Source organism: Salvia miltiorrhiza, chromosome 8 (assembly GCF_028751815.1).
Source record: "Salvia miltiorrhiza cultivar Shanhuang (shh) chromosome 8, IMPLAD_Smil_shh, whole genome shotgun sequence".
NCBI lineage: Eukaryota > Viridiplantae > Streptophyta > Magnoliopsida > Lamiales > Lamiaceae > Salvia > Salvia miltiorrhiza.
The window spans coordinates 50013255-50021372 of NC_080394.1; the positions used below are offsets into that span (position 1 = coordinate 50013255).

The following is an 8118-nucleotide window of genomic DNA, read 5'->3' on the forward strand; positions in this document are numbered from 1 at the left end:
AGAGAGACATCAACAGCCCGTGAATGATGGATTTAAGCGTGAATGATGGATTTAAGCAGGTGAAAGCTAGTAGGAAAAAGCCAAATTGGCAACAGAAATTGAGGAAGCTAAAGGTTGTGGAACATGGCCGCGGGAGACAGACTCCGACATCGGGGAATCGCTTCTTGGCTCTAGAGGATTCGGGGGAGCAGGAGGACAAGAACCAGCAAGCCATTGAACACGGCAGAGAGAGGCAGACTCCAACTTCGGGGAATCGATACTTGACTCTTGATGATTAAGTAGAAACAAGGTATTATTATACAGAATAATCAACAGACCCAGACTTTAGTTGAGAAGGAGAAGCAGCAAATATCTTGGGAAAAATCATTGGTTGCTTATGGACCTGATTTGCTTGACTCGATATTGGTGCCTATCACCGTAGGAGGGACCTCTTCTTCCCAATAGGGAGTTACTTCTCCACATCAGAACATCGCCGATAGCGAGAAGGAGTATGAAGACAGCGATGATCAGAGAACCGTTTCTTCGGATTCATCAGAAGAGTGTGAGGAGATTAATACTGAGATTATCGAGCAAAATGCCCAGGAGAGCAAACAATTGACTCAAGAAGGAAAACTTGAGCTAATGATGAAAATGCAACAGGTTATTGAGGTCGTTCAGCAGAAGGAGCAACAACAACAGTCTCAGTCTCATAATTTGGAGCAGCAGCCGTCCTAGCCTAATATTTTGGAGCAGCAATCGATACAAAAGAAGCGGGGGTGACCACCTAAAACTAATCAAGTGGAGAAAAAGCTGGTGCCTGTGCAGGATGGTATTAAGGGAAGGCTCAGGAAAACGGATTTTGTGAGAACTAGTCCTCAGGTTGAAGCAGAGCGATCAGGTGGACAACATCCGAGGGACTTTATTATTTCGAAAACTCCTAATAACAACACGGGAGCAATGTCTAATGTTGCTACTCAAAGTTGGGTTGATGAAGTGGAAGCCGGTGAAGTCCGGACCACGTACAAAGCAACTTGATTGATGAATGCTATCATTTGGAAAGTCCGTGGCATTTCGGACGAGTCTAAGCGTGTTCTTAAGGAGCATTGTCGCTCATTTTCTCCCTTGTTCTGGGGTCTTATTGTCACAGCCCGACCTAAACTAACAACAGTTAAGTCGGGGAAAATGTGTGACTGGGAAAGGGAAAAAGAAAATGAAAAATAAAAGAGATTTAAATAATATTAATGAACCCTCTTTAACGATGAATTACTTTAATATTGGATAATCATAAGCAATCACTTTTAAAACTCATGAGTAGACAACTTACAATACACAACGACAAGTTGTCTAACTTTCAAGTGACATAATTCTCAAAGCTATTGATTTAAAATATGTACAACACATCAATAGAGTAGAATAGACTAAGTGTTGCAGCGGAATAATTCATGTGGATTACATGTATGAAGACATGGAATCCTGAGCCTAGTTTAATACGTATACATCAAAGAATTTGCTCTGCTCGCTTCCATCTACACCACAGCTTAACCTGCATATTTAGAAACATACGCAGGGCTGAGTACCAAAAAGCACTCAGTGGTCATGCCGAAATAACTTTAAAGCTTGCTCTTAGAGCTATATATTGAACTTGCCATCTCAAACATCACACAGGAGTTTTATTTAAATAACCTGTGCATGTAAAACTGTAAAACTTCTCTATAATCGTCATAACATCATATACGTCTGCAGACAACTAACATGTATGTACCATAACTACGCATCATGTAACCTTGTGTTGAGAAGTAGGCCTCCTTCTCAAACACAGTGATCGGCCCGAAGGCTCCCGATCACAGTGACCGGCCAACCCGCTCGATGACTCACAGTCACAACTATGTGCACAAACCCTTACTGACATCTTGCTTCAGCATAGGGCCGATATCGTCTATCTCTCGTAGATGGTAACATACAAGCTCATAAAAGTTTTGGCAAGTCAATAACTTTAATATAACAACATTAAATAGTGCGCACTTCAAATTCTGAGTTTAGAAAGCCCACCTGATATACTTAATGAAGTAAAAGTCTTTGCTTGTTCATTCTACACTGCCACTCGAACCTTCATCATAATGAGGTTCCCACGTAAGATTGGATAATAAACAAGTAAATAGAAAGTAAATCTTGAATGAAACTTCTATCACTTTAAAGTTGCATCCTCTAATCTGAGTATTCTACTTATATGGACTTAACTAAAAGCAAATAGTAACATCACATCTCTTGGGATATCTCAAATTGAGAAAAGCTTAAGAGTAAACTAATCCATTCTATATAGATTAGCTTACAATTAATAACTAAAACATCAATTCAAGAATTGACCAATGACTTAAGCATAGTTCTACTCAACTATCCCAAGTAAGTAACTTCAAATATGTAATCATATATGAACCTCAACTTTGAAAATCATATAAAATCAACCTCTTCAAAGAAAAATACATGATTTACCTTTTTAGAAAGCTCTTAAAGTCTATTTTTAATGAAAATTTACAAAAATGCAATATCTCAAGTGTATAAGAAATTATATCACAAAAGGCAAAATCTGCCACTGAACTTTGCTGCTTCGTGCAGTACTTTTCAGAAAATAGTTTGACATGTCTAAATATGTCGGATTTGACTGAACTTTTGCAGAAATCTAATACTCATAATGAAGTTACTACAGTAAAATTTTCAAGTTATTTGGGCTATGGGAACATCATCAAAATCATCCCGCAAGACACTGTTTTGTCAAGCTAAAAATTGACAGCAATGCATCCTTTGTTTCAATTCAACATATAACTCATACTTGGCCAAATAAAATGTGTAGAGACTCAAATACATGATCATAATACCTACTAGAATGCTTTAACTTCAAACTTAACTCATGTTTAACACAACAAAGCCAACAAGTTACAACATAACAATTCTTATAACAATTTTCCATACATTAGGGCTGTTCTAATTTCCATATTTGATAAAATCACATCATAATATATCTATATCCATCAATTAATAGCATATAAACCTTCTTAACTCAAAAGCCCTAATTTCCATTGAACTAACAAACTCAATTTCACATCCTATATGGTGTAAACTCATAATTTATTCATATATGACATAAATTCCAGCTCAAAAACACATATGTGAACTAAATTATTCAAGAACATAATCACAACTCTCAAACTCAACCTAGGGTTCTTGAGCAAAATTAAAATCCAGTGAGAATTTACGCAATTAAGCACCATAATCATGCTTATGAACATCAAAAATATAATATATCTCAATATTAAGATCATACTTCAACCCTAGCATGAAATCCCTAAATTTTCGAAACTCTAAACTTCAAAATTTCTTCAAGCTAGAAGTGGGCAGAGATAGAAAATCAAGAACTTCACCTTTTCCTCAAACTATTGTGGTTGTTGCTTGAAATTCCTCACAAAATTGAGCTTGAAGATAAGAAAATGGTGAATTTTGTTTTAGGGGAAATGGTCGACTGTATGAGGAGAAGTAAAGGAAATGACTTTCTTCAATTCAAATAAACACATGTAGTTATCCTTATTCGACTGTATGGTGCATTAAAAATTCTAGAAACCTCTTTATGCAATTAGAAGATAGAACTCCTAATTGATTTGCTAATGTGGCCAGCCCATTTGGGCATTAATAAATACATATATACACTTTACTTTAATAAAATGAGATTTTCATTCCCAAAATTAAGAAATGAATCTGTTAACATAAAATTCTTGCTATTTAAAATATAATCTCAATAATTAAGATATAATAATAAATCTCACATTCATGGTTTAAAAAAAATAAATCATCACTATTAAAATTAAAAGCTCATAGATAAATAATTAAATAACATCCGTCACTTCAATTAGTCGAGCAATAAGTCGACTAATAATATTTCTTATTTATCACCATTCTCATATTTGAAAATAATAAAATAATCCCTTTAACTAGGAATTATAAACTTACTTCCAAGTATGAAAATAATAAAGGATGCAAGAATACTTAACTTTTCAAATTATACAATCACTGAATTAAAAGCTGAGGGTAATATAAAAATGTCTCATCTCATCTCTGTGATTCTACTTCTCTTTCTTCTTTTAAATAATAGAAAAGAGAAATAATATTAATAATATATACTGTAGTGAAAAAGCCGGGTGTTACACTTATTGAGCCGAAATCGGCCTTCTCTAAGACTTATGCCAGTTTTTGGAAATCTCTTAATTTGGTGCCTCGGTTCCAGAACTCTTGGGTTAATAAAAGTTTTAATATCTGGATTTTCTCTCATCCTGATTTCAGCGTTTCTATGGTTTTTTCGTCGGAGCAGGTTGTCATTGCTGACTGTTGTTAGGCGAGTTATCATTTTCATATTGCGGTGGTGCATGTTCTAACGACCATATTATTCGGTGACAACTTTGGTCAGACTTATTGGGTCATAACTCTAGCCGCATGGTTATTATTGGGGATTTTAACACTGTCAAAGGTGCTCATGAGCGCTCTAACCGGTGTAGACCTAATTATGTTGCTTGCTAGGATTTTTGTGATTTTATTGATGACTTGGGTTTCATTGAGTCTCCTTCTGTAGGTCTCAAATACACTTGGTCAAGCAGCCGCTTCATGCCCTCCCATGTGGAATCGGTCCTTGATCGTGCTATTTTCTCGGCGAATTTTTCTTTGATGTGGCACTCGGTTTATATGCAGGCTCTTTCTCGGGTTACTTCTGATCATTCGCCCTTAATTATTTATTGCACTTCTTCGGCTCAAAATGGTCGTCGTTTCTTTCATTTTTTGGACATGTGGACTTTACATCCGGATTTTCTGACTACGGTGGAAACCTCTTGTAATGGTTCATTGGAGATTTTTTGCCCTATTTTTAATGTCATGGCCAAGATTAAGCGGTTGCGAGTTGCTCTTAAAGACTGGAACAAAAATTCTTCTGGTGATGTTGATTAGAAGCTTATGGAGACTCAACAAGAGCTTCTTGATATTCAGGCTCAGATTGCGATTGATGGTTATACTAAGGAGCTTTTTGATAAGGAGATCCAGGCTCAGGCAACTATTAACATGGCGCTCTCGAGGAAAAGTTCTCTTATGCAGCAGCGTAGCAGAATGGTTTGGCTTAAGGATGGAGATAGGAATACTGCTTTCTTTCATGCGATGACCAAGTATAATAAGAAACCTAAAGTTATTCCCCATCTTATGATCGATGGGGTTTTGGTTTATGGTCAAGCAAAGATTGGGCGGCATATTGTGGATCATTTCTCGCAGCTTTTTACTAACAGTGGAGATACTAACACGGATATTGTGGTTATTGAGCCGATGGTTTCGGAGCAGCATAATGCGTTTCTTTCTAAGATTCCTGATGATGATGAGATTGTGGCTGCCATTATCCATCTTGACCCGCAGAGTTTGTCTGGACCAGATGACTTTAGTGGGCATTTTTATCAGTTTTGTTTGAGTATTATTTGGCAGGATATTTGTAGGGTTGTCCCTGCCTTTTTCAAGAATTCTTATCTGCCGTCTGGATGTAACTCGAATACCATGGTCCTTATTCCCAAAAAAGATGTAGTGGTCTCGATGACGGATCTTCGTCCTATTGTGCTCTCAAATTTTCTCTACAAGATCATTTCGAAAGTGCTTGCCACTCGGCTCAGTTCGGTTGCTCATCATTATGTCACACCTAACCAGTTTGGTTTTATCAGTGGGCGTTCGATTCATGATTGCACTATGCTAAGATCGGATGGGGTCAACTGCATGCATAGAGCTGGCCGTGGTATTAACATGGCGTGCAAAATTGACATCCGAAAAGCATTTGATACCATTAGCTAGACTTTTCTCTTTAATGTCCTTAAGGTGGCTGGTTATGATCCCCGCTTCATTCGTTGGATGGAGATTATTTTGAATTCTGCGTAGGTTTATATTCTTTACAACGACAATCTTTATGGTTATTTCGGCTACTCTTGAGGGGTTCGTCAAGGCGACCGCTTTCTCCGATTCTTTTTGGGATTGCAGAGGACGTTCTCAGTGCTCTGTTCTACAATTGTGTCGGCTCAGGTCATCTTTTGGCGATGAGGATGAATCGTAATCACCATTTTTCCATGCATCTTCTCTATGCGGATGATATTCTGGTCTTCTACTCTGCCTCTGATAGAAATGCCCAAACGATTTATAATATTTTGGATTACTATGGGATGATGTCTGGTCAACGTTTTAGCCTGGAGAAATCTCAGATCTTCTTCACTGAGCGTGTACTAACTTCGTTGCGTCGGTCTATTACTAGGATTCTTCCTTTTTCGATTGGTTCTTTCCCTGTTGTTTATTTAGGTGTGCCGATTTTCAAATGAAGAGTTCGTTATTCTTATCTTCGGGCTATCCATGATAAGATTCTGAGTAAATTCTCCAGATGGAAGGGTTTACATCTATCCATGGCCGGGAGGCTCTATCTGGTTAAATCGGTTATTCAAGGCTCACTTACCCATTCTATGATGGTTTATCGGTGGCCTCGTTAGTTTCTCAAATAGTTGGATTCGAAGTGTCGTAACTTCATTTGGACGGGTGATACGAGGAAATCCCCATCCTATCCGGTTGCTTGGGACCATGTTTGTGCGATCAAAGAAGAAGGTGGTCTGGGTGTGCACTCGTTTGCTCTTGACTCTAAGTACAAGTTATTAGGTTCTATTGTTAAGGGGGAATAGTATTCACCCAGTTTTAGAACTTGTGCTCTGAGTTCAGTCTTTGTATTGCTTAGAACTGTTGTAAGGTTTTGGCATCATCAAAAAGGGGAAAATTGCTGGGAACCCATGGAATATCTTGTTTTGTTTTGATGATACCAAAATTCTTAGGTCTTAATTGAAATAGACTAGAACAGTTTGAACTCAAGTGTTAGAGTTCGTTTCTAGTTTAGTTTGCGGTTCTGAAGACTGAAGACTGAAGACTGAAGGACGAAGGACTGAAGACTGAAGATACCAACTGAAGTATCAGTTGAAGAATCAGTTCGGAACTGATTACTTAATGCGTGCCGCATGGACTCAGCGGACTGATACTAAAGACAAACTCGACTGAAGCTTTAAGTGGATCAGTTAAGGACTCTGAACTTAACTGATCACTCCTTACTGAAGAGTGTTCAGTATCAGTCGTCAACTCCGGTTCAGTCAAACTCGTTTTGTAAAATAGGAGTCAAAGTTTGTGTTTAAAGTTTCGATTCAAAATCAAAAATAGCCTATAGGTGTATTTCCCCCCTCCCCCCATACACCTATTCGAGACCCTCCAGACCTAACAATTGGTATCAAAGCATGTTGTTCGCAAGAACATTCTGTTTCTGAATAGGTTCTAATTGAACTAGATCCTTTTTCTCAAGGGTCTCGAAAAACTTTTCTCTTTCAAAAGTGCTTGCTATTTTCTCTATCTGTTGTTATCTGTTTTTTTATGGAGACTAAGCACAGCAGATTATCCTCTCTACCGATGTTTTGTATTGAAAAATATGACATATGGAAGTTTCGGCTTGAAAGCTTCCTCACCGCCCAACATTGCCGAATGTGGGAAGTCATCATCAACGGACCAATTACCATCACCAAAATAGTCAAAAGAGTTCCTCTTGATCCAGCTCAGGATGCATACGATGAGGTCCAGATCAAGCAGAAGGCAAACTTCACCACAGAGGAAAGGAAGCAAGATGAGCTAGACAACCTCGCCAAAAGCATCATCTCCGGCACAGTCCCAGACAAGCATGTCACGAAAATCCTCAAATGCAAAACTGCAAAGGAGATGTGGGACATTCTAGAAAGAATGTGCGTAGGATCCGAGGAAATCAAGGAGAACAAGTTATCCATAGCTTGCCAGAAGTTCGACTCCTTCCTCATGCTCAAGAATGAATCTGTCGACGAGATGGAACTCAGATTCAATCAAATTTTGAATGAAGTTCAATCCATCTCGAAGGACAAGTACAGTCAATGAGAAATCAACTTGAAGATTCTTCGAGCACTGTCGCGAGGAGAATGGCAGATCTACTCAGTCGCTCATCAGAACAAGCCTGGATTCAATCAGCTCCTGACAAACAAACTCTTCTCTGATCTCTTGGCAAATGAGTTCGACATCCAGAGAAATCTTGGA

General features: G+C 38.2%; 2 long non-coding RNA genes across 2 annotated transcripts; both read right to left on the reverse strand.

Annotated features, from left to right (window-relative positions):
• Positions 1 to 1230: 1230 nt before the first annotated feature.
• On the reverse strand, positions 1231 to 3754 carry LOC130998865 (uncharacterized). The gene is made up of 3 exons (XR_009093317.1): positions 3396 to 3754; positions 2029 to 2086; positions 1231 to 1522 (listed from the first exon to the last, which is right to left on the reverse strand). It is a non-coding gene; the product is annotated as an uncharacterized LOC130998865 (long non-coding RNA).
• On the reverse strand, positions 2471 to 3389 carry LOC130998866 (uncharacterized). The gene is made up of 2 exons (XR_009093318.1): positions 3190 to 3389; positions 2471 to 3080 (listed from the first exon to the last, which is right to left on the reverse strand). It is a non-coding gene; the product is annotated as an uncharacterized LOC130998866 (long non-coding RNA).
• Positions 3755 to 8118: the final 4364 nt, after the last annotated feature.